This window comes from Bidens hawaiensis, unplaced genomic scaffold, assembly GCF_021521415.1.
Source record: "Bidens hawaiensis isolate Kalapana, Puna unplaced genomic scaffold, B.hawaiensis_p1.1 tig00057772_1, whole genome shotgun sequence".
Classification (NCBI taxonomy): Eukaryota; Viridiplantae; Streptophyta; class Magnoliopsida; order Asterales; family Asteraceae; genus Bidens; species Bidens hawaiensis.
The window spans coordinates 50,660-62,062 of NW_027500414.1; positions in this window are offsets into that span (position 1 = coordinate 50,660).

Consider the following 11,403-nt stretch of genomic DNA (forward strand, 5'->3'; position numbering starts at 1 on the left):
TTTTCCCACTTGACTATACATACTTTAAGGTCTGAATCATAGAGCCAGGAGACAATATCACCATGTACCTTTGAAACGGTCTTGAAGGTAGTCACTTGATTAGCCTTAACCCAAGCAGCAGCAGTATCTTTTCTTTCTTGATCTACATAACGATAAGCACTGATAATTTTACCCACTTTATGACGTTTGAACCATCTTTCTACGTCCTCATCAGTCACTTCTTTGAGTGAGGGTACTGTTCGCTGCACAACCTTTTCCAATTCATCCCCAGTCTCTTTAAACACCTCTTCTTGAAATTCCGAAGCACCTTGATCAACGTTCGTGTGTTGATACAAGTCCGGGTACTCATCAGCAGTCACATCCTCTATCTCAATCTCTTCATCCTCATAAAAAAAATCCGTATTCATAAACAACGGATCAAATTCCAAATCCTCCTCAGTTATTACTTCGACATCGGGCTCAGTCTCTAAAGCAGTCAACTGATCGTCATTCAGCCCAAGCAGAATCGAAATCTGCTCCCGTGTCAAGGATCTAACCACAAACTCACCAACCTCTATCTCATCTCTGTTTACCACAATACGAACCACCCCTGATCCATCAACAAATATCACTGTGTTAGCTGCAATCATTTCAATTGGCTTGGCAGCTGTTGGATCTTGATAAATAATTATCTGCTTGCTCGAATCATCACCGCCACTAACACCAGCACTAGAGGATGAACCATGCGATTGTTTAGGCTCATCTCCTGCATCAGATTCGTTAGGATCATCGTCGTCATTCTTAAGTTTCTTGAGGGCATCTTCGTTGCAAGTTAATTGTAAAATCAACTCTTCTTGTTCCTTTAATTCCACCCCCTGAGACTCAACAATCGTACGCAACGACTTAGTCTCCTTCTGACAGAAAGAAATATAACTCATCATTCGTCGTTGATTCTCTATGAGTCGTTCTTGAGTTTGACGATCAGCTGCCATTTGATTTTCATATAGATGTAGCAGATTTAGCAGCATTTCAGTTTGACGACCTGGTGGCAAGTTGTATACAGACGGGTGAACAGGTTGAACAGGTCCTTGAGGCCGAGTGATTCGTGTCATGATTCGTTAAATATGCATAACGAAGGGATGATTCGTTACAGAGTGCGGAAGCGAATTAGTTTAGCGAACCAGAAGCTAGTTCGCTAAAGAATCACCTAGTTCGTTATCCATAAATAACGAATTATTAAAATAAATCTTTTATTTAATTTAAAATTAAATAATTAAATGAATTAAATAATTAAATAAAATAAATAAATTAGGTTATCGAGAATCTATTTATCCCGACAACCAAATACCTTAAAAACGTTTTAGTTTTCCGAAACATAACTTAAAATAATATGTACAAAGAAAAACGAAAATATTTTTGGTATTTTAAAAAAAAAATAAAGAATGTATTTACAAAAGAATATCCGAACAATTAAAAAATAGACAATCTTTTTGTCTTTTTCAAAGATTTATCAAAAACAGTACATATTTTTTGTATTTTTGTCGAGTTTGAGCAGAGAATCATATTGACCAAATTGCCCTTCCATCACAGTTTTATATTTTAGCGATATTATGACTGACGATAAGTCGGTCATTGGTATTGTTATCCACATAAGTATAATAACACACATTCAAGTATTTTTGTGATATGATTAATTTGTTCAATTAAAGCACATAATATCAGAAACTATCAGCCTCTAATCTCGGTTCAAGCTTAATTTGATTTTTGCCAAATCACCCCAACTTGACTTAAACCATTATATTGTTGATCAAAATTTTTTATACCAATTTTGAAATTTTGAGCAATGCATCAAGTTTCCTTTACTGAGAGTGAGTATGCACGAGTCCATCTGTCGGCTTACATACATTGTATCCCCTGGGGTCCGTTTCTTAATGGTATTAAGACGCGCTCAAGGTGTGACATCTGCCCCGATCCGACCCGACCCAGGTACCCGTTTCTCCGATCCGATCTCTTTCTTTTATGATTTAATATTTATTTATACTTATACTTTACTTTTAATAATATATTTTCCTTCCTTTTTCTTCTCTCTTTTCCTTCCCGCCGTCCCGTCCCTCTTCTTCTCTCTTTCCGCCTTCTTTTCCCTCTTGTTGCCATCCCGCCTCTTTCTCTCTCTTGTCGTTGTTCCGCCCTTAAGCCTTGAACCCCTAACTGTCCTTTGTTCCTTCCTGCCTAAGGTTGTCTGCGCAGATCCACGCGCCAGACTCCTTACAAGGAAGCCTGCGCGAAGACCAGTTGTTCCTGCGATACGCGAGGCGAACTGTTCTCGCAGCGCGCTAAGAATTGTAGTTCTTCTCGCAGCGCGCTAAGAACGGAAGTTCTTCCCGCGACGCGCTAAGAATTGTAGTTCTTCTCGCAGCGCGCTAAGAATGGTAGTTCTTCCCGCGACGCGCTAAGGATTTTAGTTCTTCCCGCGGCGCGCTGTGGACTGTTCTCTGTCTGCCTTCGCCCTCGCGCGTGCGCTCGATGCCTTCTCGCGCTAAACCCTTTAAGTCTTCTGTTTAATCTAGCCGTTTACTTTTGTGATGTCTTATCTCCTGTGTTGTTGACCTGACCTATCTTGTGTCTGAAAAGCCACTTTTGGCGCAGCATGCGCACCAACCCCATTGGTTGACAGAAAAAGTGACTGACATTATCTTTTGAGAATCTGCTTTTTTCCATGCTTGACCTGTACCTTTATCTGACCCTCCCATGCCTGTTTACTGTTACCTGTCAGCTTTTCCTTTGCCCCCTGCAGCTGCCATATCTTTTGATATCTTTTGCTTTTTGGAGATCTTTTCCCCTTTTCTAGGGATTGTGTTCCCTAGGGTTTCCCTATAAATAATAATGCTATTTTCTTAACACTACACACACAAATACTTATTATCTTTCTCTTCCTTTGCTCCTTGCCGTTGTTCTTCCTCTGCCGTCTCCTCTCTCTTTGCCTTCGTCTTCTATCCTGTTCTGCCCTGCTTTTCCGGTAATATATATATTATATATAATAATTTACTTATTAATTATGCTAACTTATAATCAAGACTTAAATCAAATCATTAAAACAATAATCTTATTTATAGGTTAACTTGTGCTTGTTTAAAGTTGGTTCTTGCTTTATCTTACACCGCATCGTTTATCAAGTGAGTAATCTCGTACCTAATCCCTTTTTATTTTTAATGTTTTGGGATGTTCATGTGTTCATACAAACTTAGAGTCTTAAACTTATTTATGAACTTTAGTCGCGCAGTATCCCATGTGTTGAGGACGTAGACTTGGCTGTTTATTTGTATGTGTGGATCATTAACCGTCTTGTCGGTCTATTCCGCAGTTCTCATGGTACCATTAGATGAACACGGGAGAACTATCGTTTATGATTTTCTCTTTTGTTTACACTTGCACAGTCTTTCTTGTTTGTGAGCTCAATTGTGAGCACTGGCAGTCTATGAGTATGAATCTTAGAGTTGGTCCCGATCGGATTACACCCTTGTTGAAAACCAGACATACACATGTTGCGCGCAGATTTATTGTTATCTATGTATTGTATTAAACTTGATTTCTCAGCAACACGCAAGTGTTTGACGTTTTATTTTAACACATGTTCAGGTTTGCTGTAGCTACATTTGGAGCTTGTGGACACGTAGGACGTTTTTTACTTTTGGACCTAGATTAAAATGTATCAAGACAAGTTATTGTTGTTCGAATATTTTGCCTTATAATATATTGATTTATGTTATCTCGTGTTTACGTTGCGCGTGCGTGAATGAATATATTTATTAAATATTGACACCCGATAGTGTCACGAGTAATGAAACAATATGTGGCGCCCCGATGTATAATCCGCCTTTGGTCGGGGTGTTACAGATTGGTATCAGAGCTCGTTGACTTTAGGATAGGTGGTTAGACGTAACGGCCTAGAATACCTAAGAGTCCCTTCTCGCGCATGAGAGAAATCTCATGTTTGCGCGCTTATTGTTAATTACTCGTTATTTATAAATATGCTTGCGCAGACGCAGCGTATGGTTTTATGTTTTATTTCGCGATATTTCGATTTTTGCTGAATTTTGATTTTTATTGATTTTACTTACATATTCGTTTGTTGGGATTGAAAATCCGAAAAGTCATGGTGATACATGAATAGTTGATTTTCAATTTCCATTTACGATTATGTTCTGAGGTTGGAGACTTGAAAAGTCATGGTGATACATGAATTGTCAACCTCCAATACTCATTTTCTTGTATATTATATATTGAGGATTGAAAAGTCATGGTGATACATGAATCGTCAATCTCCAATACTCGTTTACTAGTCATTTTAAATTGAGAATTCGGAAAGTCATGGTGATACATGAATTGTCGATTCTCGATTCGAATTTGTTATCTGTAATAAGTTTGCATTCAAATTCATGTTTTACTTTAACTGTTGATGGTATCTAACCCCGCGAAACCAAGCTTTATAAGATTATACTTTGCGCTAAGATATTAACAAAACTAAAACTTTTATAGAATGCCTCCGCTATCTCGCCGTCATCAGAGGAGAGAAGCCTCGCGCAGGCGTAGACAGCAACGTTCCCAGGTAATGGCCGCCGCAATAGCCCAAGCTTTGAGCCAAAACAATACCTCCGGTTACAACATTAAGTCCTTTAATGCGGGTAACCCTCCGAAATTCACAGGGCTTGAAGGAGCCACCGTGATGCTCCAATGGCTCGAGAAGATTGAGAACACTTTCCTCCATACCCAATGCCCTCTTGACAGACGAACCCTATATGCTTCCAGTGTCCTGGAATCTAGAGCGCTTACATGGTGGAATGGAGTAGCTCATGCGCGTGGCGCAGAGGCTGCTTCTAGCATGCTCTGGGAGGAATTCAAGGAAATCTTGACGCGAGAATTCTGCCCTCCCAACGAAGTTAAGCGCCTGGAGGAAGAATTTTGGAATCTTAAGCAGTACAGTGGCGAAGCGCGCGAGTACGCGACGCGCTTCCATGAACTAAGCCTGCTTGTCCCTCACCTTGTTACCCCTTCCCGCCGAGCCATAGAGAAATTCCTTGGGGGTCTCCCCATGGAAATTCAAGATTCTGTATGGGCCAGAAACCCAGTTACCCTCTCTGACGCCATCGAATTGGCCGCTGTGCTCAGCGACAACCATGTCAGAGCAGGAACCCTGTTCCTGCGGGGAACTGAGAAGACCAAACCCACCAAAACTGTCCCTGAACCCGCAGAAACCAAACCAGAACCCTCAAACCGTAACAACCTCAAGCGCAGGCGCAAAGCCTATGCGCTTACCAACCCGCCCATTGTCCAACAACCCGCCTACCAACCCCTAGTACACGCTCCTAACCCACTGTCAGCCTACCCAACTCCCCCTATAGTCCACAACTATGCCCTAACCAATCCCGCACTCCCTGCCCCGCCAACTAAGAAACCCTACACAGGAAACCACCCCTTTTGCCCAACCTGTAGACTCCACCACCCACCTCAAGTCCCATGTCGACTTTGTAACCGATGTGGCCGCGCTGGTCACCTTGCAGAAAACTGTAGAGTCCTTCCCGCCAATCCAATTGCGCCAACACCACCAGTCTACCCGCAAAACCCACAACCAATCTACCAAAACCCCCGACCCAGATCGTGCTTCAACTGCGGTGATCCCAGTTATTTCCGGAACGCATGCCCGAGGCTACAAGTTCAGATTACGCAAGCGAATCCGGTGAACCAGATTTCGAACCAAGTGATGCGTGGACGAGCTTTTAACATTACCGCGCACCAAGCGCAAGCGAATAATGACGTAGTTAATGGTACATTTTTGCTTAACGGATTTTATGCTTCTGTACTTTTTGATACTGGCGCCGATCGAAGTTTTATTTCTCGCGCGTTTGAGCAGAAGCTTGCGCGACCGCGCAACGATTTAAAAGAAAATTTTTCAGTTGAATTGGCTAATGGTGAAACTGTTTTAATTAACTCCGTGATTAAGGATTGCACGCTTAACCTTAACGAAAACGATTTTCTGATCGACCTCATCCCCATGCCTCTTGGAAGCTTTGATGTTATTATTGGTATGGACTGGCTCTCGAAGAATCGCGCCGAAGTTATTTGCGCCAAGAAGTTGATTCGCATTCCTCGAGAAAATGGTGATCTTCATATCTACGGCAAGAAACCCTCCAGTGGTCTTAAGCTTATGACTTGCGCCGAAGCCCGAAGGCTCATGCGGAAAAGGTGTATTGCATTCTTAGCCCATGTGGTTAAACCTGCTGAAGAAAAGAAGCTTCGCGATATCCCTGTTGTGCGTGATTTCCCTGAAGTTTTTCCTGATGATCTTCCTGGTATCCCTCCCGCTCGTGAAGTCGAGTTTCGTATTGATCTTGTCCCTGGTGCTTCCCCCGTAGCCAAATCTCCTTATCGTCTTGCGCCCGCTGAGATGCAAGAATTGGCAAGCCAACTTCAAGAGTTGACCGCTAAGGGATTCATTCGCCCTAGCTCTTCGCCCTGGGGTGCTCCGGTGTTGTTCGTTAAAAAGAAAGATGGTACGTTTCGCATGTGTATCGATTACCGCGAGTTGAACAAACTCACCATTAAGAACCGGTATCCCTTACCGCGTATTGACGACCTCTTTGATCAACTCCAAGGTGCCTCTTGTTTCTCCAAGATTGATCTCCGCTCTGGCTATCACCAGTTGCGCATCCGCGATGAGGATGTTCCGAAGACTGCTTTTCGAACTCGTTATGGCCATTTTGAATTCTTGGTCATGTCCTTCGGTTTAACCAACGCACCCGCCGTTTTCATGGATCTAATGAATCGGGTGTGTAGGCCTTTCTTGGATAAATTCGTGATTGTGTTTATCGATGACGTTCTGATTTATTCTAAGACCAAGGCCGAGCATGAGCAACATCTTCGGTTGGTATTGCAAAAGCTTAGAGCCGAGCAGCTCTTTGCCAAGCTCTCCAAGTGTGAATTCTGGTCGGATGAAGTACAGTTTCTTGGTCATGTTGTAAACAAGATGGGTATTCATGTCGACCCATCCAAGATTGAAGCAATCAAGAACTGGATTACGCCATCCACTCCTACCGAAATCCGTTCCTTCTTGGGCTTAGCTGGTTACTACCGGCGATTTATTTCGAACTTCTCAAAGATCGCATTGCCTTTAACAGCTCTAACGCACAAAGGTAAACCGTATATTTGGGGCTCGAAGCAAGAAGAAGCCTTTCTAACGCTCAAGCGTTTGTTGTGTGAAGCTCCTGTCCTTGCCTTACCTGAGGGTAATGATGATTTTGTCGTGTATTTCGATGCCTCCAACCAAGGTCTCGGTTGTGTACTTATGCAACGAGGCAAGGTTATCGCTTACGCATCAAGGCAACTCAAGGTTCATGAAAAGAATTATACAACTCACGACCTCGAACTAGGCGCAGTTGTATTTGCCTTGAAGATCTGGAGACACTACCTTTATGGTACTAAGTGTATCCTCTACACTGACCATAAAAGCCTTCAGCATATCTTTGACCAAAAGGAACTCAACATGAGGCAACGCCGATGGAACGAACTCATCAGCGATTATGATTGTGAGATCCGGTATCATCCTGGTAAGGCTAATGTGGTAGCCGATGCGCTCAGCCGCAAACCCTGCCAGCTTAACTGCATCTTGCCGCACACGCAGCTTCACTTTGCGCCGATTCAGAGCAATCTTGAATCACGCATTCGCGACGCGCAGCGCGCATCCATCAGTAATGATAACCTTCGCGCCGAGTTAGCGTGTGGCGCGGAAGCGCACTTTGTCCCTAATCTGAGTAGAATTCTCTGCTATCTAAATCGCATCTGGATCCCCTTTGATGAGAATCTTCGCGCTGATATCCTGAGTGAAGCGCATAAATCTCGGTATTCTATTCATCCCGGCGCTGATAAAATGTACAAAGATTTGCGCATCACTTATTGGTGGCCCGGTATGAAAAAGGATATTGCTGTGTTCGTAGCTAAATGCCTGACTTGTTCTAAGGTAAAAGCTGAACACCAACGCCCATCTGGTTTGCTCGAACAACCAGAAATTCCTACGTGGAAATGGGAAGGTATAGCGATGGACTTTATTACCAAGTTACCTTTGACAGCAAGCAAACATGATAGCATTTGGGTAATAGTGGATCGTTTGACTAAGTCTGCTCACTTTCTGCCCATTCGTGAAAACTACCGTGTTGAGCAACTCGCGCAGCTTTATGTCAAGGAAATTGTCTGCCGCCATGGTACTCCTTTGAGCATCATATCCGATCGCGATGGCCGTTTTATATCTCGCTTTTGGAAATCTCTCCAATCTGCGCTAGGAACTCGCTTGGACATGAGTACGGCATATCATCCTCAGACTGACGGTCAGTCTGAGCGAACTATTCAAACTCTTGAGGATATGCTCCGATCTTGTGTTCTTGATTTTGGAGGTAATTGGGATTCGCACCTGCCTTTGATCGAGTTCTCTTATAATAACAGCTATCATTCCAGTATTGGTATGGCCCCATTTGAAGCACTTTACGGTCGTAAGTGCCGCTCCCCGATTTGTTGGAGCGAAGTGGGTGAAGCTCAAATCACAGGACCCGAACTTGTTCAAGAGACAACCGATAAAATCGCCAAGATCCGTGATCATCTGCTGACTGCCAGAAGCCGACAGAAGAGTTACGCAGATCGCAGGCGAAAGCCTCTCGAATTTCAAGTTGGTGATCTTGTTCTCCTCAAAGTGTCGCCTTGGAAAGGTGTTGTCCGCTTTGGGAAGAAAGGTAAGCTTGCTCCTCGTTATGTTGGTCCATTCAAGATTCTCGCGCGTGTGGGAAAAGTTGCCTACAGACTTGACCTGCCACCCGCGCTCAGTAAGGTGCATCCAACGTTCCATGTATCCAATCTCAAGAAGTGTTTAGCTGACGAGAACCTTCACATTCCACTTGATGAAGTTCAAGTTGATGAATCTATGCATTTCGTTGAGAAGCCTGTTGAGATTATGGATCGCGAGGTTAAGCAAACCAAGCGCAGTCGCATCCCTATCATGAAAGTTCGCTGGGAGTCCAAGCGCGGAGCCGAGTTTACATGGGAAAGGGAAGATCAAATGAAGATCAAGTACCCGCACCTGTTCTCTGTGCAACCTACTTCGAGATAAATTTCGGGACGAAATTTCTTAAAGTAGGGGAGACTGTGACATCTGCCCCGATCCGACCCGACCCAGGTACCCGTTTCTCCGATCCGATCTCTTTCTTTTATGATTTAATATTTATTTATACTTATACTTTACTTTTAATAATATATTTTCCTTCCTTTTTCTTCTCTCTTTTCCTTCCCGCCGTCCCGTCCCTCTTCTTCTCTCTTTCCGCCTTCTTTTCCCTCTTGTTGCCATCCCGCCTCTTTCTCTCTCTTGTCGTTGTTCCGCCCTTAAGCCTTGAACCCCTAACTGTCCTTTGTTCCTTCCCGCCTAAGGTTGTCTGCGCAGCTCCACGCGCCAGACTCCTTACAAGGAAGCCTGCGCGAAGACCAGTTGTTCCTGCGATACGCGAGGCGAACTGTTCTCGCAGCGCGCTAAGAATTGTAGTTCTTCTCGCAGCGCGCTAAGAACGGAAGTTCTTCCCGCGACGCGCTAAGAATTGTAGTTCTTCTCGCAGCGCGCTAAGAATGGTAGTTCTTCCCGCGACGCGCTAAGGATTTTAGTTCTTCCCGCGGCGCGCTGTGGACTGTTCTCTGTCTGCCTTCGCCCTCGCGCGTGCGCTCGATGCCTTCTCGCGCTAAACCCTTTAAGTCTTCTGTTTAATCTAGCCGTTTACTTTTGTGATGTCTTATCTCCTGTGTTGTTGACCTGACCTATCTTGTGTCTGAAAAGCCACTTTTGGCGCAGCATGCGCACCAACCCCATTGGTTGACAGAAAAAGTGACTGACATTATCTTTTGAGAATCTGCTTTTTTCCATGCTTGACCTGTACCTTTATCTGACCCTCCCATGCCTGTTTACTGTTACCTGTCAGCTTTTCCTTTGCCCCCTGCAGCTGCCATATCTTTTGATATCTTTTGCTTTTTGGAGATCTTTTCCCCTTTTCTAGGGATTGTGTTCCCTAGGGTTTCTCTATAAATAATAATGCTATTTTCTTAACACTACACACACAAATACTTATTATCTTTCTCTTCCTTTGCTCCTTGCCGTTGTTCTTCCTCTGCCGTCTCCTCTCTATTTGCCTTCGTCTTCTATCCTGTTCTGCCCTGCTTTTCCGGTAATATATATATTATATATAATAATTTACTTATTAATTATGCTAACTTATAATCAAGACTTAAATCAAATCATTAAAACAATAATCTTATTTATAGGTTAACTTGTGCTTGTTTAAAGTTGGTTCTTGCTTTATCTTACACCGCATCGTTTATCAAGTGAGTAATCTCGTACCTAATCCCTTTTTATTTTTAATGTTTTGGGATGTTCATGTGTTCATACAAACTTAGAGTCTTAAACTTATTTATGAACTTTAGTCGCGCAGTATCCCATGTGTTGAGGACGTAGACTTGGCTGTTTATTTGTATGTGTGGATCATTAACCGTCTTGTCGGTCTATTCCGTAGTTCTCATGGTACCATTAGATGAACACGGGAGAACTATCGTTTATGATTTTATCTTTTGTTTACACTTGCACAGTCTTTCTTGTTTGTGAGCTCAATTGTGAGCACTGGCAGTCTATGAGTATGAATCTTAGAGTTGGTCCCGATCGGATTACACCCTTGTTGAAAACCAGACATACACATGTTGCGCGCAGATTTATTGTTATCTATGTATTGTATTAAACTTGATTTCTCACCAACACGCAAGTGTTTGACGTTTTATTTTAACACATGTTCAGGTTTGTTGTAGCTACATTTGGAGCTTGTGGACACGTAGGACGTTTTTTACTTTTGGACCTAGATTAAAATGTATCAAGACAAGTTATTGTTGTTCGAATATTTTGCCTTATAATATATTGATTTATGTTATCTCGTGTTTACGTTGCGCGTGCGTGAATGAATATATTTATTAAATATTGACACCCGATAGTGTCACGAGTAATGAAACAATATGTGGCGCCCCGATGTATAATCCGCCTTTGGTCGGGGTGTTACACAAGGGAGGAACAAATTGTTTGACTAACAGCGGATTTTGATCAAGTCAGTAATTTAAATTGTACGAAGTACAGCGGTGATCAAGTTTAATGACTTTGGGTTTGCTTCTTGAAAGCGAGTGAAATATTCATGCTTATGAATACCCAGATAATTAAGCCGCATAAAGACTCACAGTATCCAGAATCCTAACGCTTGTTATTTGCTTTATTATATTTTTGGGCGATCAACAAATATAAGGCTTGTGTATGACTGGTTATTACATTTCTGCCATCCTCACCGAGACTTTTGTTAGAGACTAACACCC